The 20,515-nt window shown below is 40.1% G+C and overlaps 1 long non-coding RNA gene and 20 other non-coding genes across 21 annotated transcripts in view; all 21 read left to right on the forward strand.

Moving 5' to 3' along the window:
• The window catches only part of LOC137199870 (uncharacterized), a 72,934-nt gene extending 55,790 nt beyond the window's left edge, over positions 1 to 17,144 (forward strand). The window contains exons 2-3 of the long non-coding RNA XR_010931866.1: positions 16,542 to 16,621; positions 16,749 to 17,144. This is a non-coding gene — a long non-coding RNA (uncharacterized lncRNA). The remainder of the gene's footprint in view (positions 1 to 16,541; positions 16,622 to 16,748) is intronic.
• LOC137200528 (U4 spliceosomal RNA) lies at positions 230 to 370 on the forward strand. The gene has a single exon (XR_010931997.1). It is a non-coding gene; the product is annotated as a U4 spliceosomal RNA (small nuclear RNA).
• LOC137200593 (U4 spliceosomal RNA) lies at positions 940 to 1,080 on the forward strand. The gene has a single exon (XR_010932055.1). It is a non-coding gene; the product is annotated as a U4 spliceosomal RNA (small nuclear RNA).
• LOC137200529 (U4 spliceosomal RNA) lies at positions 1,652 to 1,792 on the forward strand. Its single transcript, XR_010931998.1, has one exon. It is a non-coding gene; the product is annotated as a U4 spliceosomal RNA (small nuclear RNA).
• LOC137200594 (U4 spliceosomal RNA) lies at positions 2,364 to 2,504 on the forward strand. Its single transcript, XR_010932056.1, has one exon. It is a non-coding gene; the product is annotated as a U4 spliceosomal RNA (small nuclear RNA).
• On the forward strand, positions 3,076 to 3,216 carry LOC137200531 (U4 spliceosomal RNA). Its single transcript, XR_010931999.1, has one exon. It is a non-coding gene; the product is annotated as a U4 spliceosomal RNA (small nuclear RNA).
• On the forward strand, positions 3,787 to 3,927 carry LOC137200595 (U4 spliceosomal RNA). The gene has a single exon (XR_010932057.1). It is a non-coding gene; the product is annotated as a U4 spliceosomal RNA (small nuclear RNA).
• On the forward strand, positions 4,499 to 4,639 carry LOC137200533 (U4 spliceosomal RNA). Its single transcript, XR_010932000.1, has one exon. It is a non-coding gene; the product is annotated as a U4 spliceosomal RNA (small nuclear RNA).
• On the forward strand, positions 5,211 to 5,351 carry LOC137200596 (U4 spliceosomal RNA). The gene has a single exon (XR_010932058.1). It is a non-coding gene; the product is annotated as a U4 spliceosomal RNA (small nuclear RNA).
• LOC137200534 (U4 spliceosomal RNA) lies at positions 5,923 to 6,063 on the forward strand. Its single transcript, XR_010932001.1, has one exon. It is a non-coding gene; the product is annotated as a U4 spliceosomal RNA (small nuclear RNA).
• On the forward strand, positions 6,634 to 6,774 carry LOC137200551 (U4 spliceosomal RNA). The gene has a single exon (XR_010932018.1). It is a non-coding gene; the product is annotated as a U4 spliceosomal RNA (small nuclear RNA).
• Positions 7,346 to 7,486, forward strand: LOC137200597 (U4 spliceosomal RNA). Its single transcript, XR_010932059.1, has one exon. It is a non-coding gene; the product is annotated as a U4 spliceosomal RNA (small nuclear RNA).
• On the forward strand, positions 8,057 to 8,197 carry LOC137200535 (U4 spliceosomal RNA). Its single transcript, XR_010932002.1, has one exon. It is a non-coding gene; the product is annotated as a U4 spliceosomal RNA (small nuclear RNA).
• On the forward strand, positions 8,767 to 8,907 carry LOC137200600 (U4 spliceosomal RNA). The gene has a single exon (XR_010932061.1). It is a non-coding gene; the product is annotated as a U4 spliceosomal RNA (small nuclear RNA).
• LOC137200536 (U4 spliceosomal RNA) lies at positions 9,479 to 9,619 on the forward strand. Its single transcript, XR_010932003.1, has one exon. It is a non-coding gene; the product is annotated as a U4 spliceosomal RNA (small nuclear RNA).
• Positions 10,191 to 10,331, forward strand: LOC137200601 (U4 spliceosomal RNA). Its single transcript, XR_010932062.1, has one exon. It is a non-coding gene; the product is annotated as a U4 spliceosomal RNA (small nuclear RNA).
• LOC137200537 (U4 spliceosomal RNA) lies at positions 10,903 to 11,043 on the forward strand. The gene has a single exon (XR_010932004.1). It is a non-coding gene; the product is annotated as a U4 spliceosomal RNA (small nuclear RNA).
• Positions 11,614 to 11,754, forward strand: LOC137200602 (U4 spliceosomal RNA). The gene has a single exon (XR_010932063.1). It is a non-coding gene; the product is annotated as a U4 spliceosomal RNA (small nuclear RNA).
• On the forward strand, positions 12,326 to 12,466 carry LOC137200539 (U4 spliceosomal RNA). The gene has a single exon (XR_010932006.1). It is a non-coding gene; the product is annotated as a U4 spliceosomal RNA (small nuclear RNA).
• Positions 13,038 to 13,178, forward strand: LOC137200560 (U4 spliceosomal RNA). Its single transcript, XR_010932025.1, has one exon. It is a non-coding gene; the product is annotated as a U4 spliceosomal RNA (small nuclear RNA).
• Positions 13,750 to 13,890, forward strand: LOC137200541 (U4 spliceosomal RNA). The gene has a single exon (XR_010932008.1). It is a non-coding gene; the product is annotated as a U4 spliceosomal RNA (small nuclear RNA).
• Positions 17,145 to 20,515: the final 3,371 nt, after the last annotated feature.

The following is a 20,515-nucleotide window of genomic DNA, read 5'->3' on the forward strand; positions in this document are numbered from 1 at the left end:
GGTATGTGGTCTGAAAAAGTAGGTTGTCCTACGTTTGTGAAATTTCTCTGTGCGACCGGGATCATAAGGTTATGGAAAAGGCGGAGTTTGTAATCAACAAGCCAATCACGTGCAACATGAACATGTCATCGATCTGACAGTACTGTACATCCGGTAAGGTTTGAGAATTGCACCACGAGCGTTGTGAGCGTTGGAGCAGGTCCACTTTTAAGTCATAGGTGTTATGGATATCCTTTCGCAGAGGCAATTTCATAGTCTATGAAGTTCTACTGAGACGTGATTATTGCTGGTTGAAAACTTAACCCAATACCCCGCCTGGATGACTTGAAATATAGTCAGCTGTGGCAATTTTTGTTAGTCTCTAAGGAGACTTTAATTTCTGTGAATGTTAACGTTTCCCTGAGTCTGTTAGTAGTACTTGTTTTCTCTGCCATGAATACATTTAGTTTTTTTTTGATCTTTTTGAACTGGTTTTCTCCAATGAACCAAACTTTCAATCTCTCGGAATCCTGGTTTAAAGAAACCCAGCCGTGCTAATCCTGGGTAGGCCTATCTAATTTCAAAACGAGAACCGTAGGACTCGTAAATGTATCTGTAGTTTGTGAGTGAAAATCCTTTGCGAATCAGGGAAATAACGACATTTGTGACCTGCAAACGGCTCTCTTTGAAACTGGCCCCTGCTTTAATAGAACCCGAACGTGGAAATTATGGGTATGTGGTCTGAAAAAGTAGGTTGTCCTACGTTTGTGAAATTTCTCTGTGCGACCGGGATCATAAGGTTATGGAAAAGGCGGAGTTTGTAATCAACAAGCCAATCACGTGCAACATGAACATGTCATCGATCTGACAGTACTGTACATCCGGTAAGGTTTGAGAATTGCACCACGAGCGTTGTGAGTGTTGGAGCAGGTCCACTTTTAAGTCATAGGTGTTATGGATATCCTTGCGCAGAGGCAATTTCATAGTCTATGAAGTTCTACTGAGACGTGATTATTGCTGGTTGAAAACTTAACCCAATACCCCGCCTGGATGACTTGAAATATAGTCAGCTGTGGCAATTTTTGTTAGTCTCTAAGGAGACTTTTAATTTCTGTGAATGTTAACGTTTCCCTGAGTCTGTTAGTAGTACTTGTTTTCTCTGCCATGAATACATTTAGGTTTTTTTCAGATCTTTTTGAACTGGTTTTCTCCAATGAACCAAACTTTCAATCTCTCGGAATCCTGGTTTAAAGAAACCCAGCCGTGCTAATCCTGGGTAGGCCTATCTAATTTCAAAACGAGAACCGTAGGACTCGTAAATGTATCTGTAGTTTGTGAGTGAAAATCCTTTGCGAATCAGGGAAATAACGACATTTGTGACCTGCAAACGGCTCTCTTTGAAACTGGCCCCTGCTTTAATAGAACCCGAACGTGGAAATTATGGGTATGTGGTCTGAAAAAGTAGGTTGTCCTACGTTTGTGAAATTTCTCTGTGCGACCGGGATCATAAGGTTATGGAAAAGGCGGAGTTTGTAATCAACAAGCCAATCACGTGCAACATGAACATGTCATCGATCTGACAGTACTGTACATCCGGTAAGGTTTGAGAATTGCACCACGAGCGTTGTGAGCGTTGGAGCAGGTCCACTTTTAAGTCATAGGTGTTATGGATATCCTTTCGCAGAGGCAATTTCATAGTCTATGAAGTTCTACTGAGACGTGATTATTGCTGGTTGAAAACTTAACCCAATACCCCGCCTGGATGACTTGAAATATAGTCAGCTGTGGCAATTTTTGTTAGTCTCTAAGGAGACTTTTAATTTCTGTGAATGTTAACGTTTCCCTGAGTCTGTTAGTAGTACTTGTTTTCTCTGCCATGAATACATTTAGTTTTTTTTCTGATCTTTTTGAACTGGTTTTCTCCAATGAACCAAACTTTCAATCTCTCGGAATCCTGGTTTAAAGAAACCCAGCCGTGCTAATCCTGGGTAGGCCTATCTAATTTCAAAACGAGAACCGTAGGACTCGTAAATGTATCTGTAGTTTGTGAGTGAAAATACTTTGCGAATCAGGGAAATAACGACATTTGTGACCTGCAAACGGCTCTCTTTGAAACTGGCCCCTGCTTTAATAGAACCCGAACGTGGAAATTATGGGTATGTGGTCTGAAAAAGTAGGTTGTCCTACGTTTGTGAAATTTCTCTGTGCGACCGGGATCATAAGGTTATGGAAAAGGCGGAGTTTGTAATCAACAAGCCAATCACGTGCAACATGAACATGTCATCGATCTGACAGTACTGTACATCCGGTAAGGTTTGAGAATTGCACCACGAGCGTTGTGAGCGTTGGAGCAGGTCCACTTTTAAGTCATAGGTGTTATGGATATCCTTGCGCAGAGGCAATTTCATAGTCTATGAAGTTCTACTGAGACGTGATTATTGCTGGTTGAAAACTTAACCCAATACCCCGCCTGGATGACTTGAAATATAGTCAGCTGTGGCAATTTTTGTTAGTCTCTAAGGAGACTTTTCATTTCTGTGAATGTTAACGTTTCCCTGAGTCTGTTAGTAGTACTTGTTTTCTCTGCCATGAATACATTTAGGTTTTTTTCAGATCTTTTTGAACTGGTTTTCTCCAATGAACCAAACTTTCAATCTCTCGGAATCCTGGTTTAAAGAAACCCAGCCGTGCTAATCCTGGGTAGGCCTATCTAATTTCAAAACGAGAACCGTAGGACTCGTAAATGTATCTGTAGTTTGTGAGTGAAAATCCTTTGCGAATCAGGGAAATAACGACATTTGTGACCTGCAAACGGCTCTCTTTGAAACTGGCCCCTGCTTTAATAGAACCCGAACGTGGAAATTATGGGTATGTGGTCTGAAAAAGTAGGTTGTCCTACGTTTGTGAAATTTCTCTGTGCGACCGGGATCATAAGGTTATGGAAAAGGCGGAGTTTGTAATCAACAAGCCAATCACGTGCAACATGAACATGTCATCGATCTGACAGTACTGTACATCCGGTAAGGTTTGAGAATTGCACCACGAGCGTTGTGAGCGTTGGAGCAGGTCCACTTTTAAGTCATAGGTGTTATGAATATCCTTTCGCAGAGGCAATTTCATAGTCTATGAAGTTCTACTGAGACGTGATTATTGCTGGTTGAAAACTTAACCCAATACCCCGCCTGGATGACTTGAAATATAGTCAGCTGTGGCAATTTTTGTTAGTCTCTAAGGAGACTTTAATTTCTGTGAATGTTAACGTTTCCCTGAGTCTGTTAGTAGTACTTGTTTTCTCTGCCATGAATACATTTAGTTTTTTTTTTGATCTTTTTGAACTGGTTTTCTCCAATGAAGCAAACTTTCAATCTCTCGGAATCCTGGTTTAAAGAAACCCAGCCGTGCTAATCCTGGGTAGGCCTATCTAATTTCAAAACGAGAACCGTAGGACTCGTAAATGTATCTGTAGTTTGTGAGTGAAAATCCTTTGCGAATCAGGGAAATAACGACATTTGTGACCTGCAAACGGCTCTCTTTGAAACTGGCCCCTGCTTTAATAGAACCCGAACGTGGAAATTATGGGTATGTGGTCTGAAAAAGTAGGTTGTCCTACGTTTGTGAAATTTCTCTGTGCGACTGGGATCATAAGGTAATGGAAAAGGCGGAGTTTGTAATCAACAAGCCAATCACGTGCAACATGAACATGTCATCGATCTGACAGTACTGTACATCCGGTAAGGTTTGAGAATTGCACCACGAGCGTTGTGAACGTTGGAGCAGGTCCACTTTTAAGTCATAGGTGTTATGGATATCCTTGCGCAGAGGCAATTTCATAGTCTATGAAGTTCTACTGAGACGTGATTATTGCTGGTTGAAAACTTAACCCAATACCCCGCCTGGATGACTTGAAATATAGTCAGCTGTGGCAATTTTTGTTAGTCTCTAAGGAGACTTTTAATTTCTGTGAATGTTAACGTTTCCCTGAGTCTGTTAGTAGTACTTGTTTTCTCTGCCATGAATACATTTAGGTTTTTTTCAGATCTTTTTGAACTGGTTTTCTCCAATGAACCAAACTTTCAATCTCTCGGAATCCTGGTTTAAAGAAACCCAGCCGTGCTAATCCTGGGTAGGCCTATCTAATTTCAAAACGAGAACCGTAGGACTCGTAAATGTATCTGTAGTTTGTGAGTGAAAATCCTTTGCGAATCAGGGAAATAACGACATTTGTGACCTGCAAACGGCTCTCTTTGAAACTGGCCCCTGCTTTAATAGAACCCGAACGTGGAAATTATGGGTATGTGGTCTGAAAAAGTAGGTTGTCCTACGTTTGTGAAATTTCTCTGTGCGACCGGGATCATAAGGTTATGGAAAAGGCGGAGTTTGTAATCAACAAGCCAATCACGTGCAACATGAACATGTCATCGATCTGACAGTACTGTACATCCGGTAAGGTTTGAGAATTGCACCACGAGCGTTGTGAGCGTTGGAGCAGGTCCACTTTTAAGTCATAGGTGTTATGGATATCCTTTCGCAGAGGCAATTTCATAGTCTATGAAGTTCTACTGAGACGTGATTATTGCTGGTTGAAAACTTAACCCAATACCCCGCCTGGATGACTTGAAATATAGTCAGCTGTGGCAATTTTTGTTAGTCTCTAAGGAGACTTTTAATTTCTGTGAATGTTAACGTTTCCCTGAGTCTGTTAGTAGTACTTGTTTTCTCTGCCATGAATACATTTAGTTTTTTTTCTGATCTTTTTGAACTGGTTTTCTCCAATGAACCAAACTTTCAATCTCTCGGAATCCTGGTTTAAAGAAACCCAGCCGTGCTAATCCTGGGTAGGCCTATCTAATTTCAAAACGAGAACCGTAGGACTCGTAAATGTATCTGTAGTTTGTGAGTGAAAATACTTTGCGAATCAGGGAAATAACGACATTTGTGACCTGCAAACGGCTCTCTTTGAAACTGGCCCCTGCTTTAATAGAACCCGAACGTGGAAATTATGGGTATGTGGTCTGAAAAAGTAGGTTGTCCTACGTTTGTGAAATTTCTCTGTGCGACCGGGATCATAAGGTTATGGAAAAGGCGGAGTTTGTAATCAACAAGCCAATCACGTGCAACATGAACATGTCATCGATCTGACAGTACTGTACATCCGGTAAGGTTTGAGAATTGCACCACGAGCGTTGTGAGCGTTGGAGCAGGTCCACTTTTAAGTCATAGGTGTTATGGATATCCTTGCGCAGAGGCAATTTCATAGTCTATGAAGTTCTACTGAGACGTGATTATTGCTGGTTGAAAACTTAACCCAATACCCCGCCTGGATGACTTGAAATATAGTCAGCTGTGGCAATTTTTGTTAGTCTCTAAGGAGACTTTTCATTTCTGTGAATGTTAACGTTTCCCTGAGTCTGTTAGTAGTACTTGTTTTCTCTGCCATGAATACATTTAGGTTTTTTTCAGATCTTTTTGAACTGGTTTTCTCCAATGAACCAAACTTTCAATCTCTCGGAATCCTGGTTTAAAGAAACCCAGCCGTGCTAATCCTGGGTAGGCCTATCTAATTTCAAAACGAGAACCGTAGGACTCGTAAATGTATCTGTAGTTTGTGAGTGAAAATCCTTTGCGAATCAGGGAAATAACGACATTTGTGACCTGCAAACGGCTCTCTTTGAAACTGGCCCCTGCTTTAATAGAACCCGAACGTGGAAATTATGGGTATGTGGTCTGAAAAAGTAGGTTGTCCTACGTTTGTGAAATTTCTCTGTGCGACCGGGATCATAAGGTTATGGAAAAGGCGGAGTTTGTAATCAACAAGCCAATCACGTGCAACATGAACATGTCATCGATCTGACAGTACTGTACATCCGGTAAGGTTTGAGAATTGCACCACGAGCGTTGTGAGCGTTGGAGCAGGTCCACTTTTAAGTCATAGGTGTTATGAATATCCTTTCGCAGAGGCAATTTCATAGTCTATGAAGTTCTACTGAGACGTGATTATTGCTGGTTGAAAACTTAACCCAATACCCCGCCTGGATGACTTGAAATATAGTCAGCTGTGGCAATTTTTGTTAGTCTCTAAGGAGACTTTAATTTCTGTGAATGTTAAGGTTTCCCTGAGTCTGTTAGTAGTACTTGTTTTCTCTGCCATGAATACATTTAGTTTTTTTTTTGATCTTTTTGAACTGGTTTTCTCCAATGAACCAAACTTTCAATCTCTCGGAATCCTGGTTTAAAGAAACCCAGCCGTGCTAATCCTGGGTAGGCCTATCTAATTTCAAAACGAGAACCGTAGGACTCGTAAATGTATCTGTAGTTTGTGAGTGAAAATACTTTGCGAATCAGGGAAATAACGACATTTGTGACCTGCAAACGGCTCTCTTTGAAACTGGCCCCTGCTTTAATAGAACCCGAACGTGGAAATTATGGGTATGTGGTCTGAAAAAGTAGGTTGTCCTACGTTTGTGAAATTTCTCTGTGCGACCGGGATCATAAGGTTATGGAAAAGGCGGAGTTTGTAATCAACAAGCCAATCACGTGCAACATGAACATGTCATCGATCTGACAGTACTGTACATCCGGTAAGGTTTGAGAATTGCACCACGAGCGTTGTGAGCGTTGGAGCAGGTCCACTTTTAAGTCATAGGTGTTATGGATATCCTTTCGCAGAGGCAATTTCATAGTCTATGAAGTTCTACTGAGACGTGATTATTGCTGGTTGAAAACTTAACCCAATACCCCGCCTGGATGACTTGAAATATAGTCAGCTGTGGCAATTTTTCTTAGTCTCTAAGGAGACTTTTAATTTCTGTGAATGTTAAGGTTTCCCTGAGTCTGTTAGTAGTACTTGTTTTCTCTGCCATGAATACATTTAGTTTTTTTTCTGATCTTTTTGAACTGGTTTTCTCCAATGAACCAAACTTTCAATCTCTCGGAATCCTGGTTTAAAGAAACCCAGCCGTGCTAATCCTGGGTAGGCCTATCTAATTTCAAAACGAGAACCGTAGGACTCGTAAATGTATCTGTAGTTTGTGAGTGAAAATCCTTTGCGAATCAGGGAAATAACGATATTTGTGACCTGCAAACGGCTCCCTTTGAAACTGGCCCCTGCTTTAATAGAACCCGAACGTGGAAATTATGGGTATGTGGTCTGAAAAAGTAGGTTGTCCTACGTTTGTGAAATTTCTCTGTGCGACCGGGATCATAAGGTTATGGAAAAGGCGGAGTTTGTAATCAACAAGCCAATCACGTGCAACATGAACATGTCATCGATCTGACAGTACTGTACATCCGGTAAGGTTTGAGAATTGCACCACGAGCGTTGTGAGCGTTGGAGCAGGTCCACTTTTAAGTCATAGGTGTTATGGATATCCTTGCGCAGAGGCAATTTCATAGTCTATGAAGTTCTACTGAGACGTGATTATTGCTGGTTGAAAACTTAACCCAATACCCCGCCTGGATGACTTGAAATATAGTCAGCTGTGGCAATTTTTGTTAGTCTCTAAGGAGACTTTAATTTCTGTGAATGTTAACGTTTCCCTGAGTCTGTTAGTAGTACTTGTTTTCTCTGCCATGAATACATTTAGTTTTTTTTCTGATCTTTTTGAACTGGTTTTCTCCAATGAACCAAACTTTCAATCTCTCGGAATCCTGGTTTAAAGAAACCCAGCCGTGCTAATCCTGGGTAGGCCTATCTAATTTCAAAACGAGAACCGTAGGACTCGTAAATGTATCTGTAGTTTGTGAGTGAAAATCCTTTGCGAATCAGGGAAATAACGATATTTGTGACCTGCAAACGGCTCCCTTTGAAACTGGCCCCTGCTTTAATAGAACCCGAACGTGGAAATTATGGGTATGTGGTCTGAAAAAGTAGGTTGTCCTACGTTTGTGAAATTTCTCTGTGCGACCGGGATCATAAGGTTATGGAAAAGGCGGAGTTTGTAATCAACAAGCCAATCACGTGCAACATGAACATGTCATCGATCTGACAGTACTGTACATCCGGTAAGGTTTGAGAATTGCACCACGAGCGTTGTGAGCGTTGGAGCAGGTCCACTTTTAAGTCATAGGTGTTATGGATATCCTTTCGCAGAGGCAATTTCATAGTCTATGAAGTTCTACTGAGACGTGATTATTGCTGGTTGAAAACTTAACCCAATACCCCGCCTGGATGACTTGAAATATAGTCAGCTGTGGCAATTTTTGTTAGTCTCTAAGGAGACTTTAATTTCTGTGAATGTTAACGTTTCCCTGAGTCTGTTAGTAGTACTTGTTTTCTCTGCCATGAATACATTTAGTTTTTTTTTGATCTTTTTGAACTGGTTTTCTCCAATGAACCAAACTTTCAATCTCTCGGAATCCTGGTTTAAAGAAACCCAGCCGTGCTAATCCTGGGTAGGCCTATCTAATTTCAAAACGAGAACCGTAGGACTCGTAAATGTATCTGTAGTTTGTGAGTGAAAATCCTTTGCGAATCAGGGAAATAACGACATTTGTGACCTGCAAACGGCTCTCTTTGAAACTGGCCCCTGCTTTAATAGAACCCGAACGTGGAAATTATGGGTATGTGGTCTGAAAAAGTAGGTTGTCCTACGTTTGTGAAATTTCTCTGTGCGACCGGGATCATAAGGTTATGGAAAAGGCGGAGTTTGTAATCAACAAGCCAATCACGTGCAACATGAACATGTCATCGATCTGACAGTACTGTACATCCGGTAAGGTTTGAGAATTGCACCACGAGCGTTGTGAGTGTTGGAGCAGGTCCACTTTTAAGTCATAGGTGTTATGGATATCCTTGCGCAGAGGCAATTTCATAGTCTATGAAGTTCTACTGAGACGTGATTATTGCTGGTTGAAAACTTAACCCAATACCCCGCCTGGATGACTTGAAATATAGTCAGCTGTGGCAATTTTTGTTAGTCTCTAAGGAGACTTTTAATTTCTGTGAATGTTAACGTTTCCCTGAGTCTGTTAGTAGTACTTGTTTTCTCTGCCATGAATACATTTAGGTTTTTTTCAGATCTTTTTGAACTGGTTTTCTCCAATGAACCAAACTTTCAATCTCTCGGAATCCTGGTTTAAAGAAACCCAGCCGTGCTAATCCTGGGTAGGCCTATCTAATTTCAAAACGAGAACCGTAGGACTCGTAAATGTATCTGTAGTTTGTGAGTGAAAATCCTTTGCGAATCAGGGAAATAACGACATTTGTGACCTGCAAACGGCTCTCTTTGAAACTGGCCCCTGCTTTAATAGAACCCGAACGTGGAAATTATGGGTATGTGGTCTGAAAAAGTAGGTTGTCCTACGTTTGTGAAATTTCTCTGTGCGACCGGGATCATAAGGTTATGGAAAAGGCGGAGTTTGTAATCAACAAGCCAATCACGTGCAACATGAACATGTCATCGATCTGACAGTACTGTACATCCGGTAAGGTTTGAGAATTGCACCACGAGCGTTGTGAGCGTTGGAGCAGGTCCACTTTTAAGTCATAGGTGTTATGGATATCCTTTCGCAGAGGCAATTTCATAGTCTATGAAGTTCTACTGAGACGTGATTATTGCTGGTTGAAAACTTAACCCAATACCCCGCCTGGATGACTTGAAATATAGTCAGCTGTGGCAATTTTTGTTAGTCTCTAAGGAGACTTTTAATTTCTGTGAATGTTAACGTTTCCCTGAGTCTGTTAGTAGTACTTGTTTTCTCTGCCATGAATACATTTAGTTTTTTTTCTGATCTTTTTGAACTGGTTTTCTCCAATGAACCAAACTTTCAATCTCTCGGAATCCTGGTTTAAAGAAACCCAGCCGTGCTAATCCTGGGTAGGCCTATCTAATTTCAAAACGAGAACCGTAGGACTCGTAAATGTATCTGTAGTTTGTGAGTGAAAATACTTTGCGAATCAGGGAAATAACGACATTTGTGACCTGCAAACGGCTCTCTTTGAAACTGGCCCCTGCTTTAATAGAACCCGAACGTGGAAATTATGGGTATGTGGTCTGAAAAAGTAGGTTGTCCTACGTTTGTGAAATTTCTCTGTGCGACCGGGATCATAAGGTTATGGAAAAGGCGGAGTTTGTAATCAACAAGCCAATCACGTGCAACATGAACATGTCATCGATCTGACAGTACTGTACATCCGGTAAGGTTTGAGAATTGCACCACGAGCGTTGTGAGCGTTGGAGCAGGTCCACTTTTAAGTCATAGGTGTTATGGATATCCTTGCGCAGAGGCAATTTCATAGTCTATGAAGTTCTACTGAGACGTGATTATTGCTGGTTGAAAACTTAACCCAATACCCCGCCTGGATGACTTGAAATATAGTCAGCTGTGGCAATTTTTGTTAGTCTCTAAGGAGACTTTTCATTTCTGTGAATGTTAACGTTTCCCTGAGTCTGTTAGTAGTACTTGTTTTCTCTGCCATGAATACATTTAGGTTTTTTTCAGATCTTTTTGAACTGGTTTTCTCCAATGAACCAAACTTTCAATCTCTCGGAATCCTGGTTTAAAGAAACCCAGCCGTGCTAATCCTGGGTAGGCCTATCTAATTTCAAAACGAGAACCGTAGGACTCGTAAATGTATCTGTAGTTTGTGAGTGAAAATCCTTTGCGAATCAGGGAAATAACGACATTTGTGACCTGCAAACGGCTCTCTTTGAAACTGGCCCCTGCTTTAATAGAACCCGAACGTGGAAATTATGGGTATGTGGTCTGAAAAAGTAGGTTGTCCTACGTTTGTGAAATTTCTCTGTGCGACCGGGATCATAAGGTTATGGAAAAGGCGGAGTTTGTAATCAACAAGCCAATCACGTGCAACATGAACATGTCATCGATCTGACAGTACTGTACATCCGGTAAGGTTTGAGAATTGCACCACGAGCGTTGTGAGCGTTGGAGCAGGTCCACTTTTAAGTCATAGGTGTTATGAATATCCTTTCGCAGAGGCAATTTCATAGTCTATGAAGTTCTACTGAGACGTGATTATTGCTGGTTGAAAACTTAACCCAATACCCCGCCTGGATGACTTGAAATATAGTCAGCTGTGGCAATTTTTGTTAGTCTCTAAGGAGACTTTAATTTCTGTGAATGTTAACGTTTCCCTGAGTCTGTTAGTAGTACTTGTTTTCTCTGCCATGAATACATTTAGTTTTTTTTTTGATCTTTTTGAACTGGTTTTCTCCAATGAAGCAAACTTTCAATCTCTCGGAATCCTGGTTTAAAGAAACCCAGCCGTGCTAATCCTGGGTAGGCCTATCTAATTTCAAAACGAGAACCGTAGGACTCGTAAATGTATCTGTAGTTTGTGAGTGAAAATCCTTTGCGAATCAGGGAAATAACGACATTTGTGACCTGCAAACGGCTCTCTTTGAAACTGGCCCCTGCTTTAATAGAACCCGAACGTGGAAATTATGGGTATGTGGTCTGAAAAAGTAGGTTGTCCTACGTTTGTGAAATTTCTCTGTGCGACTGGGATCATAAGGTAATGGAAAAGGCGGAGTTTGTAATCAACAAGCCAATCACGTGCAACATGAACATGTCATCGATCTGACAGTACTGTACATCCGGTAAGGTTTGAGAATTGCACCACGAGCGTTGTGAACGTTGGAGCAGGTCCACTTTTAAGTCATAGGTGTTATGGATATCCTTGCGCAGAGGCAATTTCATAGTCTATGAAGTTGTACTGAGACGTGATTATTGCTGGTTGAAAACTTAACCCAATACCCCGCCTGGATGACTTGAAATATAGTCAGCTGTGGCAATTTTTGTTAGTCTCTAAGGAGACTTTTAATTTCTGTGAATGTTAACGTTTCCCTGAGTCTGTTAGTAGTGCTTGTTTTCTCTGCCATGAATACATTTAGTTTTTTTTCAGATCTTTTTGAACTGGTTTTCTCCAATGAACCAAACTTTCAATCTCTCGGAATCCTGGTTTAAAGAAACCCAGCCGTGCTAATCCTGGGTAGGCCTATCTAATTTCAAAACGAGAACCGTAGGACTCGTAAATGTATCTGTAGTTTGTGAGTGAAAATCCTTTGCGAATCAGGGAAATAACGACATTTGTGACCTGCAAACGGCTCTCTTTGAAACTGGCCCCTGCTTTAATAGAACCCGAACGTGGAAATTATGGGTATGTGGTCTGAAAAAGTAGGTTGTCCTACGTTTGTGAAATTTCTCTGTGCGACCGGGATCATAAGGTTATGGAAAAGGCGGAGTTTGTAATCAACAAGCCAATCACGTGCAACATGAACATGTCATCGATCTGACAGTACTGTACATCCGGTAAGGTTTGAGAATTGCACCACGAGCGTTGTGAGCGTTGGAGCAGGTCCACTTTTAAGTCATAGGTGTTATGGATATCCTTTCGCAGAGGCAATTTCGTAGTCTATGAAGTTCTACTGAGACGTGATTATTGCTGGTTGAAAACTTAACCCAATACCCCGCCTGGATGACTTGAAATATAGTCAGCTGTGGCAATTTTTGTTAGTCTCTAAGGAGACTTTTCATTTCTGTGAATGTTAACGTTTCCCTGAGTCTGTTAGTAGTACTTGTTTTCTCTGCCATGAATACATTTAGTTTTTTTTCAGATCTTTTTGAACTGGTTTTCTCCAATGAAGCAAACTTTCAATCTCTCGGAATCCTGGTTTAAAGAAACCCAGCCGTGCTAATCCTGGGTAGGCCTATCTAATTTCAAAACGAGAACCGTAGGACTCGTAAATGTATCTGTAGTTTGTGAGTGAAAATCCTTTGCGAATCAGGGAAATAACGACATTTGTGACCTGCAAACGGCTCTCTTTGAAACTGGCCCCTGCTTTAATAGAACCCGAACGTGGAAATTATGGGTATGTGGTCTGAAAAAGTAGGTTGTCCTACGTTTGTGAAATGTCTCTGTGCGACCGGGATCATAAGGTTATGGAAAAGGCGGAGTTTGTAATCAACAAGTCAATCATGTGCAACATGAACATGTCATCGATCTGACAGTACTGTACATCCGGTAAGGTTTGAGAATTGCACCACGAGCGTTGTGAGCGTCGGAGCAGGTCCACTTTTAAGTCATAGGTGTTATGGATATCCTTTCGCAGAGGCAATTTCATAGTCTATGAAGTTGTAGTGAGATGTGATTATTGCTGGTTGAAAACTTAACCCGATACCCCGCCTGGATGACTTGAAATATAGTCAGCTGTGGCAATTTTTGTTAGTCTCTAAGGAGACTTTTATTTTCTGTGAATGTTAACGTTTCCCTGAGTCTGTTAGTAGTACTTGTTTTCTCTGCCATGAATACATTTAGTTTTTTTTCTGATCTTTTTGAACTGGTTTTCTCCAATGAAGCAAACTTTCAATCTCTCGGAATCCTGGTTTAAAGAAACCCAGCCGTGCTAATCCTGGGTAGGCCTATCTAATTTCAAAACGAGAACCGTAGGACTCTTAAATGTATCTGTAGTTTGTGAGTGAAAATCCTTTGCGAATCAGGGAAATAACGACATTTGTGACCTGCAAACGGCTCTCTTTGAAACTGGCCCCTGCTTTAATAGAACCCGAACGTGGAAATTATGGGTATGTGGTCTGAAAAAGTAGGTTGTCCTACGTTTGTGAAATGTCTCTGTGCGACCGGGATCATAAGGTTATGGAAAAGGCGGAGTTTGTAATCAACAAGCCAATCACGTGCAACATGAACATGTCATCGATCTGACAGTACTGTACATCCGGTAAGGTTTGAGAATTGCACCACGAGCGTTGTGAGCGTCGGAGCAGGTCCACTTTTAAGTCATAGGTGTTATGGATATCCTTTCGCAGAGGCAATTTCATAGTCTATGAAGTTGTACTGAGACGTGATTATTGCTGGTTGAAAACTTAACCCGATACCCCGCCTGGATGACTTGAAATATAGTCAGCTGTGGCAATTTTTGTTAGTCTCTAAGGAGACTTTTAATTTCTGTGAATGTTAACGTTTCCCTGAGTCTGTTAGTAGTGCTTGTTTTCTCTGCCATGAATACATTTAGTATTTTTTTTCAGATTTTAAGGAGATGTGATTATTGCTCGTTGAAAACTTAACCCAATACCCCGCCTGGATGATTTGAAATATAGTCAGCTTTGGCAGTTTTTGTTGGTATGTAAGGAGACTTTCAAGTTTGTTTGAATGGATATTTTTCCTGATTTGATTTGTATTGATTAGTTTTCCTGCCATACTTAAATCCAGTTGACTTTGTTTCTTTAAAAAAAAAAATCCAATCAACCAAACTTTCAAATTCTTGGAAAGTTTGTTTAAACAAACCCTATCATTGAAATCCTGGATACATATCTCAAAAATTAGGCCTTCCAGCGTCTGTAAAATTTCTCCAACAAACTATATATAATACACGATAATATTTTCTGCAGACCTGACCATCCGTTGTAGTCTATTCCTGTCCTGTTTGGTGGCTGGTCCAAACCAGACAGTGATGGAAGTGTAGAGAAATGACTTGATGACTGCAGTGTAAAACAGTATAAGCAGTTTGTGAGGCAGATTATATTAAAAATATCTCATGCATTCTTAAAGGCAGGTTCACAAATTTTAAAGTCAGTCTTCAAACAATAGTTAGGTACCCAAATGAACATTGAAATAGGTTTTTCCTGCCATAATCATTCCTCCCGTTCATACTGACCATTAGAAGATCCCCCTTGTAAGTGATGGGAGACAAAATCCACAAGAAATATTTAAAAGTTTATCTGAAGCTAATATACAGCAGCAGTCATCCAAATGAGTCAAATAAAGTAGATATCTTTCAACATTACACTCTTTTTAGTGCCAAAGTCCCTCTTTTTGTTACTATACTTCTACCGCAGCTCAACAGAGAAACACTGTCTGAGGAAACACAGAGAGGGAATTTGATGGTATAAAGACTTTAAATGTGTCAGATATCCACTTGATATGACTAACTCAGACTGCTGAAGCCTCATATAAGCTTCAGATAAACTTTTAAATGCTTTTTTGCACAAAACGACTGTGAACACACTGTGGATTTTGGCCCCAATTACTTATACTGAAAGCACATTTGAAGGGATCTTTTAATAGCCACTATGAACAGGAGGAACGATTACAGCAAAGAAAACCTCTTTCACTGTTCATATTGGAACCTGACTGTTATTTTAAGACAGATTTTTACAAAGGTACCAGTAACTTTAAGGTTAAAGGTGATCTTACGGTAAAAGATTTTCCCTCTAGATGATCACAGTGTCAGTTGAAGGAGTACAGGTGCTTTTTCTTTGGAACAGAAACATAACATTTTTGATGTTTACCGGTATATTGGATGTTTTATTCATGGGACCACAACGACTTTGACAAAGAAATGTTTAAAAGGCGTTTATTTTTTTCTCTATAGAGCAGTTTTTGAGTGTGTATGTTTTAGTTCCTTTGCTTCTACCAGAACTTCACTAAAACACTCAGATATCTTTATTTTTCAGCTGATGTTTGATAGGATTAAAGTCAGATTTTATTTACATACAGGGGGTTGTGGTGGAGATGTTTTTCAAACAATGCCAGCAGATGGCAGTGTGAGCTAATGAATTTAATGACTACTGAAGTGCTGTTGTAGTGTACTTCATTAGGACACTGAAAATCACTATCCTGCAGATATATTACTGATAAAATACTTCTTCCTATGAGTCATGTCCTTGCAACATTTTATGCCTATTTAGATTATCTATGTTATCCCAATCTATTTATTATTGTTTTTTAATGCTGTGTAGACCAGTGGGTCACCACATTTTTGAGTGAGCAAGAGTTGTGAACAGTTCAACCAAAAAGTCCCACAAATACAAGATTTCTGGGTCTAATCTCCACACGCACACACAAACACACAATATATATACACACACAGAGTATATGATTGATTACTGTAATGTTGTTGTCTGATCTGCCACATACTGGTGCTAAAAGTCTTCAGATGGTTCAAAATGCTGCTGCTAGAATCTTAACTAAAACAAGAAAATTTGAAATGTTATAACACCAATTCTATCCTCCCTTCATTTGCTTCCTATCCATGTTAGATCAGAATTTAAAGTGCTTCTGCTGACTTATAGAATCCTAAATGGGCATAGCCCATCATACCTGTCTGATCTCCTTAAACCTTATGTTCCATCTCGAGCTCTCTGCTCTCAAAATGCAGGGCTCCTGTGTGTCCCCAGATTTAAAAAGAAGTCAGCAGGCAGCAGGGCCTTTTCTTATCATGCCCTGTTCTTATGGAATAACCTCCCTGCTAATGTCAGACAATCTGTGTCTGTTGAGTCCCTTAAATCTAAACTTAAAACTCATCTTTTTGCCTTAACCCACAATTATTTGCCTTTAATTTATTATTTCATGACCTTGTGCTGCACAGCGGGCCAGTTTCTGTCTCACTGAATTTACCAAGTGCTGTCTTGCTGTCAAGATTGTTGTGTATTGCAGTTGTTCTGATAATCATTTCATCTCTCCAACCCTCTGTTTGTTTGTTCGTTCCACAAGCACATGACTTGTATCCCCCTCTCTCCTCTCTCCCTCTGTCTCCCTATTTTCTCCTCCTGTCCTCTCTTGTCTCGGGCATCTCTTGCTGGACCAGCACCCATCCAAGAACCGCCTTGCTTCCCTGGCTGTCGGTGCCATTTCCTGAGGTTTTGGATCTGGTTTCCCATCCTGCAGGTGTTTAGACTCACCTCATGTCCATCTCTCTCTGAGTGATGTTTCTATCCTTCTCTCTCCTGTGTGAATAATGTCTTTTCTTGTCTCTTTTCCTGTGTATGTGAATCTCCCCTGTGTGCATGTGTAGTCTGTCCCCCTCCCCGGTATCCATGGTGATGGAGGTCATGTGGCTCAGGTCCTGTTCTGTTCTGGTGGCACCTGGAAGCTGCTTGGTGTCCTTTTCACTACAATCTTCATATATATTATAAATCAATTATAATGTTGTCATCATTTTCCATGCTGTATCTCTGTAATTTGTATATCTTGCTCTGATCTGTACACACAACATCTGTTGCACGTCTGTCTGTCCTGGGAGAGGGATCCCTCCTCTGTTGCGCTTCCTGAGGTTTCTTCCATTTTTTTCCCCCTTTAAAGGTTTTTTTAGGGAGTTTTTCCTTATTTAAATCGAGGGTCTAAGGACAGGGGCAAATTTGTGATTTTTGATATTGGGCTATACAAATAAAATGAATTTGATTTAACTTGACATCATGTCATGCACTGCCATCCACAGAGTCAGGTCTGACCTTGAATCATCAGCGTTTGATAGCTCACACTCTTCTCAGTTCAAACTTTTCCAGGAAGGAAAAAAATGTCAAGTAGGACTTTTTTTGTGTTCCTTCTCCTTCCTCTCTCCATTTTCACCACTCATTAAAGAAGAGTGATGGCTTCCACAGATGCACACACACACACACACACACACACACACACATACACACACATACACCAGGTACAACAGTTAACCCAGACCACAAACCTGGCAAATATGGGAGCAATTACCTAGAGGCCACAGGGATCGACTCTTTGGTGAGGTCCTCTGAACATACACACATACTGTAGGTACACTCAGGGGATTCAACACACTCACACACACAGATACAACCACATGACTGTAGCACACATGGGCAAATATTGACGCTGTCCTCACACTCATGACCCTACTGCTGTAAACTCACCTCAGCAGAGAGCCAAGCATGTCCTAATAAACCAAAACAGAATTCCACAATGCCACTACTGCATACATTTTCAATAAACATGACCAATACACCACTTGAAAATGTCAATGCACCCCAAAGGAATGGTGTATTTAGCTAGATATGACAATTGAGTTGTTAGTGCAAGCAGTTTATCTGACCAACTTGCAAATATAATATGGGCCTTTCTCTAAGCAAGTGTCACTAATAACATTAATGACACTTAGCCAGTATGCACAAACCCTGAAACTGAAGCATGATTCATTTGATTATTTACACCTGTGCTTTTCCTACAATGTGTTAAAATGTCTACTGTAAAAAAGGCCTATTGCATGTTAAAAAAAAAAAAAAAAAAAAAACTTCAACCAAACAATGGCTGCTTTGTTGTGCATTTTCAAAAGGAAACAATTAGTGTATTTCCTATTTTGCTACTGTTAGCTGCTAATCTACTCTAACTACTTAAGCAACCATATACCTGTACATAGGCATAGAAAATAAGCCTACATATTATAACATTGTTGAGATTCATGTTTGGTTAAAGGAGTATTACTTTTGATTTTTTTGCCACTTGGGGGCTACAGAACAAGCCGTGAGTACAACATTGATATATTATGACCTTAATATGTTGTGGTGAATGTACCGACAAAACAGTTTGACCATTTACATTTCCTGTTTCTTGCCACCCGTAAAATATAAGTCCGATATTCGCTCCTTTTAGCTCTGGTTTGGTCTCCACCAAAAAATATCTGCCTCTTTAAGCTGCTGCATGTTTACCAGCTAGTTTCTTACTAGCTTGTGAAGTTGGGAAGTTAAACTTCACAAGCTAGTTGCTGTTTGGTGCTGGGCAGGTAGTATGTGGGTTTATCAGAGCTTTTTTTGACCCATTGATAATAAAGAAATATTTATTATTGCGGCAATAAACACTTACTCAGTAGCAGGTCAAGGGCCTTCTCAATTCTCTTTGTATCATTGTCTCTGAATATGGTTTCAAGTCCCACTGTTGGGCCCATTCACAATCCGTTCTGTGTCTCCCACAAGAGAATGGCGGAAAAAAAGAATAGTCCATGGTAAATATCACTGCAATAAAATGATTTCTGTTAGTTAGCATTAGCATTAGTTGTCATTGGGGTTATATTTTTCCTCCAGGTTCTTTGTACCGTATATTGATATTTGTGGTCACATCAAAGAAAAGGTAATGTTTATGCACTGTCAGGGATGTAGCATGGATACAGTTTTAGTAACCTGTAGGAGGTTATGATATAACACTGTGGATTCACAAAGTTTCAGGTTTTTCCAGGTTCAAGCGTCGTGTTACATAGCAGTAGGCTTTTATGTTAGACAGTGTAGCATGAAGCTAAAAAAGCTTTGGCCATAGAATCATTACCAGTTAAAATCACCAGGATAAGTCTGATTTTCATTCTAATTATACAGAGAAATATTATTGAGTCTGCTCCTACATGACAATCGTCCTGAATAGATTAGACTGCTTTTTTATTCAGAACCTATGGTAGCGATGCTGGAAAACAAGTATACATTGGAAAATGATGGCAACATTGAAACAGAATCTTCAGAATAGGGTGATCAAGGGAGATTTGAAACCTTATTTTGCATGTGAATGACTGTCTATAGTTAGCCATGGCTAGTCTTTGTTTTGCTATAAATTTTACTTATTTGCACCTGTCAGTCTTAGCAAAACACAAATGGACTTCAAGTTTCCTACTAAATGACATTTGTAAAACAAAGCATTCAAAAAACATCTGAAAATACACATTATAAGGCTAGGCTATTAAGTAGGCAAATCCACTAATTAGTTTCAGTCATACAAATACTGTACATACAAATACTATTCATACAGTGTATTGGGAAATACATGCTTTGCAGTGTTGCTTCCTAACTTTATAAATGGAAATGTATTGAACACATATTGGTTATGTATGTACAATCCTTGATGCTGTGGACAAATGATACCAGGCCTGCAATGAGAACTGACCAGAACAGTGGAAAAGTGTTGTCTAAGTTGTTACTGTAGCCAAGACATGTTCACTTTTTATAGGATATACAAAACAGAACAACAACAATAACAGAAGTTGTGTCTCTATGATCACATTGATTCTATACAATCAGCTAAAGTATAGATTTCATATTAAGCTGTTCCCTATTTACTTACCCTGTTTAATTTGTTTTTTGTATAATGAGTAATATGCATTTGTCAATATTCCAGCTGATCTATGATTTGTTTTAAAGGGATAGTTCACCCTAAAATATAAAACTGTCATTATTTGCCATTATGTCAGTGAGTTAGCCTCAGCAGGAGTGAATTTTTAATACATTTTAAATAATAGGAGAAATGTTCATCAGACTTTCTCTATTTTGTTGAAAACTTCCTCAGGCTTATGTTGACTTGGGGAAGGTATAACGTATTAACAAAGTGTCTGTGTGTGTAGGTGTGTATGCAGGTGTGTAGTAACAACACAAGTTTCTCTGCCAGTGGGCAGTGAGATGACTCATCAGATTTTCAGAAACTGTATTTGACAGTTGTGAAAAAGTATATATACTGTATGTCTCTATGTGTCATCAGAAACTCATGTCAGAAGTGCTGAAACTGATATCAATGAAAAAGACGTCAAAAGCAGTGTGAAGACTTGTACTTGAGAAACACTCACACACACACACAAACACACAGGTTCTCAGTCAAAAAAGGAAGTGAGGAGGAACTTTCATTTGAAACAGAAACAGTCTCAACATCTGGAAGCTCTTTCACCCCTTGACCCCATCCCCCGCTCCATTCCTTCTCCCTGCCTCCTCCACCTCACTCCAGGTCTTCTAGTCCTGTGTCTGGAAGGAGTTAAGCACATACAACAGAATACATGTGTGTGTGCTTATG

The sequence above is a fragment of the Thunnus thynnus genome, chromosome 16, assembly GCF_963924715.1.
Source record: "Thunnus thynnus chromosome 16, fThuThy2.1, whole genome shotgun sequence".
Taxonomy (NCBI): Eukaryota; Metazoa; Chordata; class Actinopteri; order Scombriformes; family Scombridae; genus Thunnus; species Thunnus thynnus.